General features: G+C 32.9%; 1 non-coding gene across 1 annotated transcript; it reads left to right on the top strand.

Moving 5' to 3' along the window:
- The first annotated feature begins 2,870 nt into the window (after positions 1-2,870).
- Positions 2,871-2,942, top strand: Trnah-gug (transfer RNA histidin (anticodon GUG)). Its single transcript has one exon. It is a non-coding gene; the product is annotated as a tRNA-His (tRNA).
- Positions 2,943-12,005: the final 9,063 nt, after the last annotated feature.

Below are 12,005 nucleotides of genomic sequence, written 5' to 3'. Positions count from 1 at the left end.
ATGCCTCTGTTGTTCCTACTACCACGTCAGCAATAGCAGTGATAGCGACCATGGGAACAAGGTTTTACGGTGGGGGGGGGGGGGGGTGTTTATGGGGTAAAAGTAGGGTTTTCTCATTTTTAAAGTAGTAATCAATACACAAAATTTCCCAATTTCTTTTTAGACCTTAAAGATCTTAAAAAAACAAATAATTTAGTATACAAAATTGTTTTTGGATAGTTTTTGGTTACGGAGAAAATTCAATAAATTAAGAATTTAAAATTCCCATGTTATTCTTATGGAGAATATTGTTAAATGTTGTAGTTTGCTTATTTATGAAGATGCTTTGATCAAACTTGGCTAATTGAGTATTTTATGTTATAAGCTACTAATATTTTACTAAAAACACACTTTATAGCCCACCAAACCTAGGTTTTTGTTATACCTAATGCTATTAAAATATATTTAATTTCAGGCAAATGGAAATTCGCTTAGTCTGCAGGTTTGCTGCGGCGGGGTTATTATCATTTTACAACCCCATCATCATTTTTCATCATCGTCATTTTTTGTGTTTTATATTCTGTTGTTATTTTCATCTACAGTATATGTGTTTAAGAAGGCATAGTAGCTTATGTAAAAACTGCATTGCGATAACATAATATCAGGATATAATTTTCTTGGACTTGTGTTGATGGCATGGTTGGACAAATCAAGGAGTCGGACCATCCGAGGTCGGATTAGCGAGGTTCTACTGTACTTTAAGATTGAAAGAACCATTCAAACGAGATAAATGTAGGCCTGGTGAATACAGAAAAAGAAAACATATTATATTTTTTGAGTTAATTATTATAAATGATAACTATTTCAATTTTAATTTAGTACACATTCCCAACACTGCGTGATTTCACCGCACTATGTTTATGAGGTAAGGGAATCCCGTTCCAAGTGACCCACATATAAATCTAAATTTACCTAACAACTCTATCAAACCTAGTTTACCTATTTTCTATAGATTGAATATGATTAGATTGGGTAAGATAGAGTAGGTAATGTAAATGTAGATTTATATTTGACTCATTTGAAACTAGAGTATTCCCTGACCTCCTGACAATTATTGTAGTCAAAACACCTAAAAGTCACTTTAATAATTTAAGCTAAACGTCTTTAAAATATTCGACGTATTGAAAATAGCGGTGGTGGCTTACTATTTTAACAATTAAAATTTTAAAGGACCTCATGTTTATTTTTTTTATTTTTAGAGTTTACAATGAGATGTAATTTTCTTAGTAATGTTTGGTCATATTTACTCGTTTTAAATTACACTTTAACTACATTTAAATTGCATAAAATGTAAAAGGGGCTGGGTTTATCTTAGATTTGTGGTCTTCGTATATTGTAAATTTCGCAAATGATAAATCTTTCCAAAAGTCAATATCAAATTTTAATAAATAATTTAAATACAGTAAGACATTTTAATCTTGAGGCGATAGTTAATTTTTATGTTAATTAGTAAAGATAAATTTTACTATAGGCCTTTATAACGATACACTCACATGTTACTACAAAATAAAACCAACCAAGAAACATTTAATTGCTTAACACCGATAAGTAGTTATTTATTACTATTACTACGCCTATAATTTGAAGAGACGCATGCAACTAAAGATTATCAAGTGTAATAAAATGCAATCCTAGTCCACATGCAGTACTTCACAATAGCTGTACCCTAGTGTTAGTACTGCACGAGAGATATAAATTCCTTGGTAGGCGTTGATTTTATGGTCGGCGTGTGCAAAAAACGTTTAATATGTTTAGAAACTACATTGCTTTGTTTTTATCTTCATAACATATGTTGCATAATCTGTTTTATATTTTTTAATATAGTTTACAGCCTATTAAGTTTAATTTAACCGTGCAAAAGGTCCTTAATACATATAAAAAAAAAACATGTTTAGTTTTTTAAGCCATACGTTACAAAATGTTAACCTTAAGGCCAAATTAATTTGTTCAAGTGCTAATTCTACAATATTTTGAATAAGTTATAGAAGGTGTTGTTCATTTTACGTGATGTTGAAATATGTTTGTCCTTTAAAAGGAAGTGCTCTTTTTTCGTTATTTTTCTTTACTGTTGTTTACTGTTACTTCTATAATTTAAATCCTATTTAGATCTGTTGAAAAACATCTTGCTTTGTAATTATTTTTAAATTTTTTTACTATAAATTTGATATTATTTGCGTTGTATTTCTGTTATATATAGCATTGCTCAAATGATGTACCGACTAATTTAATTTGCATTTAGTCATTGCTATTTTTTGTATTAAGTAATTATAAGTGTGTTATTTATAAGTTGTTGTTTGAGTACACTGTACTGTTAAACGAGTTAAGATATTTTCAAACAAATAAAAATAAAAATAAATATTAAGTCAAATTGAATTTGAATTAAATGCAATTCAAGTCAGTTAGTTAGTTGTAGCTTCCAAAAAAGATCTTTTCACATATATTTATACGGTAAAGTAAGTTTCTACTCACAACTTAAACTCGAAAATGTTGATGAAAACAATACATTTAAGAGACATTTAACAAAACATGAAAGAGTACATAGTACCCTGATAAAGATCAGGGTACTATATACGGGGCGAGAACGTAATGATATAGGTACACATTCTACTGGTATGTTTATCAATCTAAATAAATTTCATAGATTATATTCCAGTACTCATGTATCTGTAGTTGTTATTTTCCAACCTCACTGATCAATAATTCCCTCTCTCTCACTCGCTCCGCTCTCTACAGACGCGGCGCGGCGCGGCGTTTTCTCTTCTTCATGGTTCGTTTGTCTGTTCCGTTCTACCATAAACCTCCTCAACATTACGTTCTTCCATGACCAGATAGCCGTGATCGTCTAGTGGTTAGGACATTGCGTTGTGGCCGCAATAACCCAGGTTCGAATCCTGGTCACGGCAGGTCAAATTTTTGTGTGGCAAATTTTTTTCATTTTTATAGGTTTTGATGGAAACCGTATCACAGTGTAATCAAAAACTCCATTATTATTTATTATTTAGTTACATTACTTGAAAAAGATTTAAGGAACTTCTCATACATTTTATAAATTTAAAACTAAAACATTAGTAAATCCGAAATACTAAATACCAAAGTACGTGTTATTGGATTTAGATAAAATTGCAAACTTAAAACTATGTAATGCAATGCAATATTTATTTAGTTAAATTATCTGTGATTACTATGAGTCTAAAAGTAAACAAATCGATTGGACATAGTTCCTTATGGATTCTCTCACTCTTGAAAATTTGCTTGAGAAAATTTTAGGGTGAATGTATATTTTTTTCTTTTTTATTCAAAGAAATGCATAAGAGCACAACTGAAAATAACACGACTTTGTAACAATGTGTTAAAGCAAACTACTTATTTTCCAGATTTTTTTTCTTACTTTAAATCAATTCCTACCAAAATAAAATTATGAATTTAGAAACTACTGTCAGGACAATATTTACACGATAAAATAACTTGCATAAAAAAAATCAGCCGGACAAAATCGAATTTCAAAACAATTTCCAGACTTAACAGTAAGATGACAGGATCAATGACACAATAAAGAAGTTTCAATAACTTGTAAAACATATTGGCAAATTTTATCATCTATTATCAATGCTTAGTATCGTAATGGTTTACTTTCGACACAGCTGTGACAGATTATGATTTTATGTTCAACCCCAAGTTTTGTGACAACAGTCAGCTGTTGTTAACGACAGGGACTCTGAGCGGGTAGTATGGTAATAGCTTTCCAAGTGGGATGCTATTAAGATAGACCTCTTGTAGACCATTAAAGCATACAGTTGATGCTGTTGTCATTTTAGAAAAGATCGCTTAATCCATGGAACGAGTTGTTTTTAAAGTCACACACAAATAGTAATAAAGCTATAAATCAACCCGTTGTTTTAAGCCGACAATCATACAGGCTATTAAAAACATGATTTTTTAATCGAAGTTGACCTAATATTTTAAGTGCAGTATATATAAACAATCATATGGCTTATTAATTGAACATAGTAACAGTGGAGTCATCTTACAATGGGTTTTTAAGCAAAATTGTGAACATTGTTTCAGCGAACCTAGTAACAAAGCGAAAATATCGTAGACTACTTATTTCTTTGCTGAAACAAGTGCATAGTAAAATAAGTGTTTTCCTAACTTTAGAGCCAGAATGAATAAAATTAGTACAATGAACACACAAAGTCGTTGTTCACAAAGAATTCTCATAGAATATTTTTAAATAGGACATTTACCAAGATTTATTTTTAACCAAGCAATGTACAAAAGATTTTTCATTAGCCATACAGTTAACTTGGGGGACAACAAACTGTATTTATCAATCAAATATTACAGCAACAATTGTGTGAAGAAAGGCAACGATATGCAAATTGTATGTATTCTAACGAGGTTCATCGATTACTCAAAAATGTATAATCCCAGCTTTTGGGGCACAAAACCCTTCTGTCACTAGTTTTCCTTCCTTGCCAGATAAGACTGGTTCATAATTTGACTAAATTAGATAATGCTTTAAAAGTTTGCAGAGTTTTTAGAGAGTTTGTCAGCTCGGGATATATTTTAACCGTCATCTGATGATATCAGAATGAGAAAGTAAAGTTATCCTAACCCTAAGTATTTAAATCAAAACTACGATGACAGCTTATAGTCAATTCTTTTTTTTTAATGTATAAACTTCATTATTTTATTCAAAGCTTCGTAAAAAGAAACGGACCATAATGGTACTACTTGTACCATATCATTTGAGAAATAATATAAAAATATCATTCGATGTAATTATTTTAGAACCAGTAATTTAATTTGTTTAATCCAACGATCACTAATTGTTACCTCATTGAGTATATCAATAGCTTTCAAATATTCTTTGGTCAGTACTTATACAGTCAACATCTCATCGCGTTTAGAATACAGCAAAATAAGGTCGAAACGTTCTCTCCGCTGCTGAGTTTGTGTACAAAGCACTCATTCATTTCAATTATACCATTCAGTTTCATCAAACGTGAATAGGAAATGATGAAAGGCCGGACACAATACCAAACGAACTCGTACAATTAAAATTTCCTCCAACAACATCTGCACTGCTGCTTATTATATCAAGCATGGAGTTCTTTGTTAAAACTCAAGCGTCCTTAAGATTTCTTTACGTTAAATATTTAAAATATCAAGGTAATAAATTATTAATTTAACTTAATTTTTTTTATGTCTGATTGATTATGCTTAATTTTCTATGTTTACATTTTTGTAATTCACATGATTGTGTTCACTTCTTCTCTTGGAAGTTTTATTTCATTAGTGCGTCCCCACATTAGTTTGAAATGCATCAAATCAAATACTGTATACATTACTTGGCATAAATCTACTAAGTTATGGAAGGTACAATGACACGAATGATGCAGTCATTACAGCTCAGATTTCATGTCTTGAAGCACCTGGTTCAAAACTGTCAATTGCCAAATCTTTTTCAGGATAATGCCACAACCTGCAGTGGTTTGGTACCCACTTTATAATACATCTTTTGGTGGGTACCAAAAGATGTATTATAAGAAGGTATCTAAAGGGACACAACTGCCATTCTATTGGAGATATTTTATTCTCAAAAACACATGCAATAATGTAATATTAATCTTGTTATCTACTTTTATAACGGCTTACAGGACACTTTTTACCAACTTGCTTATTCCCAACCCACTTCAGTCACGCTTGATAATTCCATAAATGTGTTGTCAATTTTTTCAAAGGATTCAAAAATGAACAAAATATTGACTCTGCAGTTTGGCAGATAATATTTATGATTGCTCTCTGTCAACACGTCACGTACGTCAGGGTTCTGATTCATAATTTACACAGATCCGCCCCTGCAGCGGTCAATATTAGCAATTGTCTCCTCCAGCCTCGTTCATATAGACTGATCTAATGCATCATGGGTGTTTTTAAAGACCTTAAATACATTAGTTGCCGATTTACTTCTTCATTTTGATGTCCTTAGAGGCCAAAACCAATATTTGTTAAATTTTGTATATTTTTATGTACTTGTGACTTTGAACTCGATGAATCGAGTAATTTTAATTAGATTTTCATGATATTCTGTTTAAGCATGATAGGCAGGATAAACTTGACTGTTCATGAACCAGCAGGATAGGGTGATACGAACGGAGTGTTATAGGGTTCAAACATGGTTTTTACCCAATTTTTTTCAACCCTTAAATAAAAAAAAATCATGATTTTCAGAAATTGCGTGAATATATAGAACAAACAATTGTGTACTTCAAAGCGTTGTTGTAGAATAAGTAAGCCGCTGTAGTTTGCTTGTTTATGGATGTATGTTGATGCAATTTGGCCATGCTGTTTATGTCATCGTATACTATTAACATTTAATCAAAGAAATGTTTTTTCCTTTTTCTAGCAGTAAACTTAAGTAGGCCACTTGATTAATCTTATTTAATTTAAATGGGTGATGAATATGACTTATGGAAATTGTTTCTTTAAATCTAATCAGACAAATAGTAACTCACTTACTACTGGTTTGCTGCAATCGGGGTATTATACCATTGGCACGTATGAAAATTGTATGTATTGCATGTCAATTGTGGACTTAGATAACCAAGCCTATTGTCGGAGAGATACAGTGGGAAGGTGTGTATGGTATAAGAAGATGATAGTTTACTTGTATGATTGCACTAAAAATCATACTAACAGCTAAAAGAGTTCTTCACACATAAAAAGTTACTCAATACAACTTCATTGTAGTTGTTAGCCTCCGGATTGCCAAATAATATTAGAAAAGGTTTAAATACCTGCTATTAAGCAATCCAATTTTGTTGTTAGCACAACTAGTTTCGATGTCTGTGTGACACCATCACCAGGCTGCACAAGGACAGTCTTTCTTCATACGTAAATATGACGCTCTTCGTATGAAAAAGAAAACTGTCCTTGTGCAGCCTGATGATGGTGTCACACAGACATCGAAACTAGTTGTGCTAATAACAAAATTGGATTGCTTAATAGCAGGTGTTTAAACCTTTTCTAATAAATACAACTTGAAGGTGTTAGACTTGTAACTACGCTTAGAACGAACGTGTTCGTGTTTGTGAGTGCGTGTGTGTCTGTAAGCGTGTTTGTGAAGTGTGTTCGACGCATGATAGTCGGGAGGCACGTGTACTTAATGATATCCACTTGACTCATTCAGTAGTTTGATGTTAATATATGGTAAATAGTTGATACTTAACATGATACCCCTTAAAAATAAGGAACGTGCATAACTGGGGTTGAAAATGTTATTTCTTCTCTCCCATCAATTTTTAAACGGTTTAATGATCAATGCTTATAAGCACTTTCAAAATCCTGAAATATTGTGGTTTGGCTTATATTTGTTTTTATCTAAATCTACTAAAGAAAAACAGGAAGTCCTGCTTTATATCATATTGCAGAAGAGTGGTCAGACTGTAATAGGTAAAAACGATTTCAAACGTGATCTATTCCTCCAAAAAATGTAAGTGTTAACTCAGTTAAAGTCGAAAAAAAATATACTAATCAGATAAACTTTTATAATTATACACCTATGGCTTTCTTTGATTTGCCAATACAATGTGTACCGGTATACAATGTGCAAAAGTTGTATATTTCTAAAACTGCAAATGTTATCACGAGATTTTTTGGACTTTGTGTATTATTTTTGTTTTCATTATAAATTAATTTAATCCGTTGGCACAACACCCAAACGTGGGGCCTATATGTCTCTTACTCAATAGAAGATTTACTAGCACAAGTGATTTCCGTAATGGTATTATTTAAACTTACCAATAATTTTCAAATACAGCAATAACCTATGTGACGCTAAACTTACCAAATAATACAACACTCAGGGTGGATTATCAAACGGTTGGGGGTTTATCCACAGAGGTAGTTTGAGGAGTAGGAAAGGGACAAAGAGAGAGATGTTGCCGTAAGAGGGGGGGTGGTGAGGGAGTGTCTTTGAGCCACAAGTGATGCAACAAACACCGAAAGTGTTGGACCCACATCTGTGGACACCAAAGTTACTTATCTTTGATATTTGAAAAAATCATGGTGATAAGGCTGTGGGATTTTTTCAGAACAAATAATATCATATCCGAAAACCAGCATGGATTTACAAAGGGCAAATCTACCACTTCAGCGATGTTTAAATTAATAAACAAGGTGGTTTGTGAATTAGATGCTGCAAATTATTCTGCTGGTTTATTTTTCGACTTAAGCAAAGCCTTTGACATGGTGGACCATAAATTATTGCTCAAAAGAATGAGCAATGTGGGCGTGAGAGGATTGGCTTTTGATTGGGTCAGGTCATTTCTTTGTGACAGGAGTCAATATGTAGAGATAAGGGCAGTAGATGAGGCTGGGTGTGTTAGATCCTATCCTTCTGCTGAGAATTCTGTTGCAAGGGGGGTTCCTCAAGGCTCCGTCCTGGGACCAGTCCTTTTTCTAATTTTTATTAACAACCTTTCTTCCTGCACAACATCCTCAAATCTATCATTGTTCGCCGACGACACCTCTCTTTCGATTTCTAGCTCTGATTTTCTCAATTTAGAACAAATTAGTTTTTTGGAAGCAAACAGTTTTTATAATCCAATGGTTTGACGACAGCTCATTGAAAATTAACACAGAAAAAACACAACTCATTAACTTCCGCTTATCAAATCGCTCAAATGGATTCAGTCTCCTTCTCGACGAAACCGAAGTTCATCCAACACCAAATGTCAAGTTTCTTGGATTGATCTTGGACGAGAGACTTAGTTTTCATGGCCATATGAAACACATTGCAAAGAAACTTAGCTCTGGTATTTTCGTTTTGCGTAACCTCAAGAACAATGAAAATCTGGAGGTACTGCTGACTGCATACTATGGGCTCATCTATCCCCACTCAGCATACGCCGTTCCTATTTGGGGATTTGAGTGCCAGCAGACCAACATTTTGTTTAAACTTCAAAAAATGGCTATGAGGACTATTTTCTCTTTGCAAAAGCGTAAATCATGCCGTAAATATTTTGCTCATTCAAAAATCTTGACATTTCCATCCATTTATATTCTTGAATCCTTAACATTTGTAAAACAAGAACTTGCTCAATTTAACGTTTCTGTCAAAAACCACTACACTTTGCGAAACTCACACACATTACCAATCCCTAAACATTCTACGACATTTTTCAAAAGACACTTACAGTACAATGGAATAAAACTTTTCAATTCTCTTCCACTTTCTCTTAAGCTAGAACCAAACCTTCTAAAATTTAAAAAACGATTAAAATCTCTTTTGATAAATTTTACCTCTTACAGCGTCCAGGAATTCTTAACTCATATCAGCTCTGGGAATGCGACTGTAAATGTTTATTTATAAGTCTTTGATGTAATTTGTAGTATAATGTAAGCCATTTTGTAAATACCTGTATATATTGTAGATCTAGGTAAGGCATCTTTTAAAAATAATGTGACTTAGCTAATGCAACTTGTTTTGTTAAAATTTTGGCTAAATAAATGATTTGATTTGATTTGATTGATTTGATCTAACACATTAACTAGTTGAAAATAAATGAAATAATTAATAAATGAGAGGAATAAGTAAAAGAAAACCTTCTCAGTTTACAATGATGAATAATTCAATTTCCTATTCTCCTTAAAAACTAAAAATTAAAAAGTATCTGTTGGGTCCTGTTTCCCATAATTGAAGGAATTTATGTTTCTAAATGTCATAGCTACATAGGTATAATCTTTATTCAATTTTCTGTCAAATGTAAATAAACCCTTATAAAATTACTATACAGAATGAAATAATATTTTTAATGGTAAAGGAAGCCCGTTTGCTATGAGTTGTTCACTAAAATAAATTGTCAAGTTTTGTTTTCTATTAACTTGCAATCCTTCCCATTTGGAGTTTTTGTAGTACACCTTTAAAAGAGACAACAAAAAAAAGAGACACAATATAGGTAATTACAACGTTAATACATTTTTAATTATATGCCTTATAATTTAAATATCTGTATGGACCTAAATGGTTAAAGATGATAAGTTTAAGCAACTACGTAATTTCTAAAATGATATGTTTAATTGAAAATCTTTCTTCATGAGTTTCACTTAATCTTTTTTAAATACATTATGTTCCAAATGTTTCCGAAAGTACTTGTAACATGATACCTTGTAGCTAAGTACTTTATGTACAACAACTACGCTGCAGGAAGTAGTTCTCGTCAGGACTTCCTGTGACTTGTCAGTCGCCCCTTGAGCACGTCGTGTCTGGAAGAGGACACGTGCTCAGTCAACGAGTTGCACGTGCGGTAAAGAAAACACGCGAACACGGTGACACGACACGGGATCGTGAGTGTACGTGTACACTTGCAGTCTAGTGAGCTTCTATACTTTGTGTTGCAAAAATATGTCTATGAAAAGAAATTGCATTGCCATCGCCAAATGATTTTCCTGTTATGTAGGGTTTAAAACTTAGTGTGCGGCAAAGGTAAACGAGTGCGCAAAAATAAAAACGAGCGTAACACTAAAAATACTTATTTTTTACTTTCCTGCACTCGTTTAACTTTTCCGCACTCCAAATGTTTGGCTCCTAAGCATACCTTGGTACTACCTGGAAAATCAATTTATAAAAGAATTTCTATATTATTTTGAGAATATCTTTGAAACTAATGCATATACAGAAAAACGTATAACACCTTTCTTGTAGGGAATTTTATCATCTTTCTTTTTATAGTTTACATTTTTCCGTACGATGCACGGTTTTCAGGGTAGAAGGAAAAAACTAAAAAAGGGGTATTTCCCCCCCTCTTCACACTGAAGCAGCAGGGCCAGGGGCGGGGACTTTTGGTATTTTTATCTTCTAACTACACCGAACACATTCCCGCAGAAAAAAATTTCCCCCCTCTCCATGTCCTCTACAATTTTTTTATTGACTGGACTAATTATGGTGATAATAGGCGTGATCTTAAGATGTATTTCCTATACAGTAAAACGAGTTAAATTTGTGTAAATTTATTAGTATTATTATGGTAATTGTTGTAAAATCGGCTATTTAGCCTTCAGTGAACAATTCTGCACTCGATTACACCTTTCTCTTATATACAGAAAATTTTACTTTTCAAGGGAGTAACAATAGTTATTTGGGTAACTAGTGGGAGAAGTGGCACTTGGCAGCACACGAGGGAAATGTTAACGCACGAGCCGTAGGCAAGTGTGGAAAGTTTCTCGAGTGCAGCAAAGGCAGCTTGCACTCGTGTTACACATTATTATTTTTCCTACAGTTACTATAAATCATATAATAATTAGTCTTTCAAACACTGTACGACACGTTTTTAGGTTATGTTAAATCCCAACACTGAACGAAATGGGAAACGTTGTACTATCTGATTGTAGTCGTAATATCTTTAAGTGTTGCCAAATTATTTTCAAGCGTACATAATAAAAGCTCGCTGTTTTGTGTTGTTTGGTTAGAATACTGGTGTGCGTCAAAGTAAAAACTGTGCAAATTAAGGCTTTTTGTACTATCATCTGAGCTAGGAATCCCACTTTGTTGGGTGATCGTAGAAAAAATGTTGTTTTTCCTTTTCCCCAATTAAATATAAAGATTTTGTTTCAACAAGTTGGTCTACTACGATTTGGGGCAAGATTTTGAATTTTTAATTCACATAAAACATGAAAACATGAAAGACTGTTCGGATGGAAGTAATTTAATCACATCAGGTTCTGTGAGAAGATTAAAATTTATTGAATCGCTAACCGCATTGCGGAAGACAAGCCACACAATGTTTATAATTAGCGGCAGGTAAGCGCTTTAAGATGGCTCCAGGCGAGTGAATTATACAAGAGGAGCTTTAATTATCGGCGCTGGAAAATATTTAACGTTTAATTTGATTTTCCGTTTGCGAAAGACGAATTTTAAACAAGATGTGATTTTTAAGGAGATATGCCGGTTTGTGGGGTTCTCT

Source organism: Macrosteles quadrilineatus, unplaced genomic scaffold (genome assembly GCF_028750875.1).
Source record: "Macrosteles quadrilineatus isolate MER2022 unplaced genomic scaffold, UCM_ALF_1.0 Scaffold_5__1_contigs__length_97177068, whole genome shotgun sequence".
Classification (NCBI taxonomy): Eukaryota; Metazoa; Arthropoda; class Insecta; order Hemiptera; family Cicadellidae; genus Macrosteles; species Macrosteles quadrilineatus.
The sequence above is the reverse complement of the archived record's forward strand: the minus strand, read 5'-3'. Positions and strand labels throughout refer to the sequence as shown.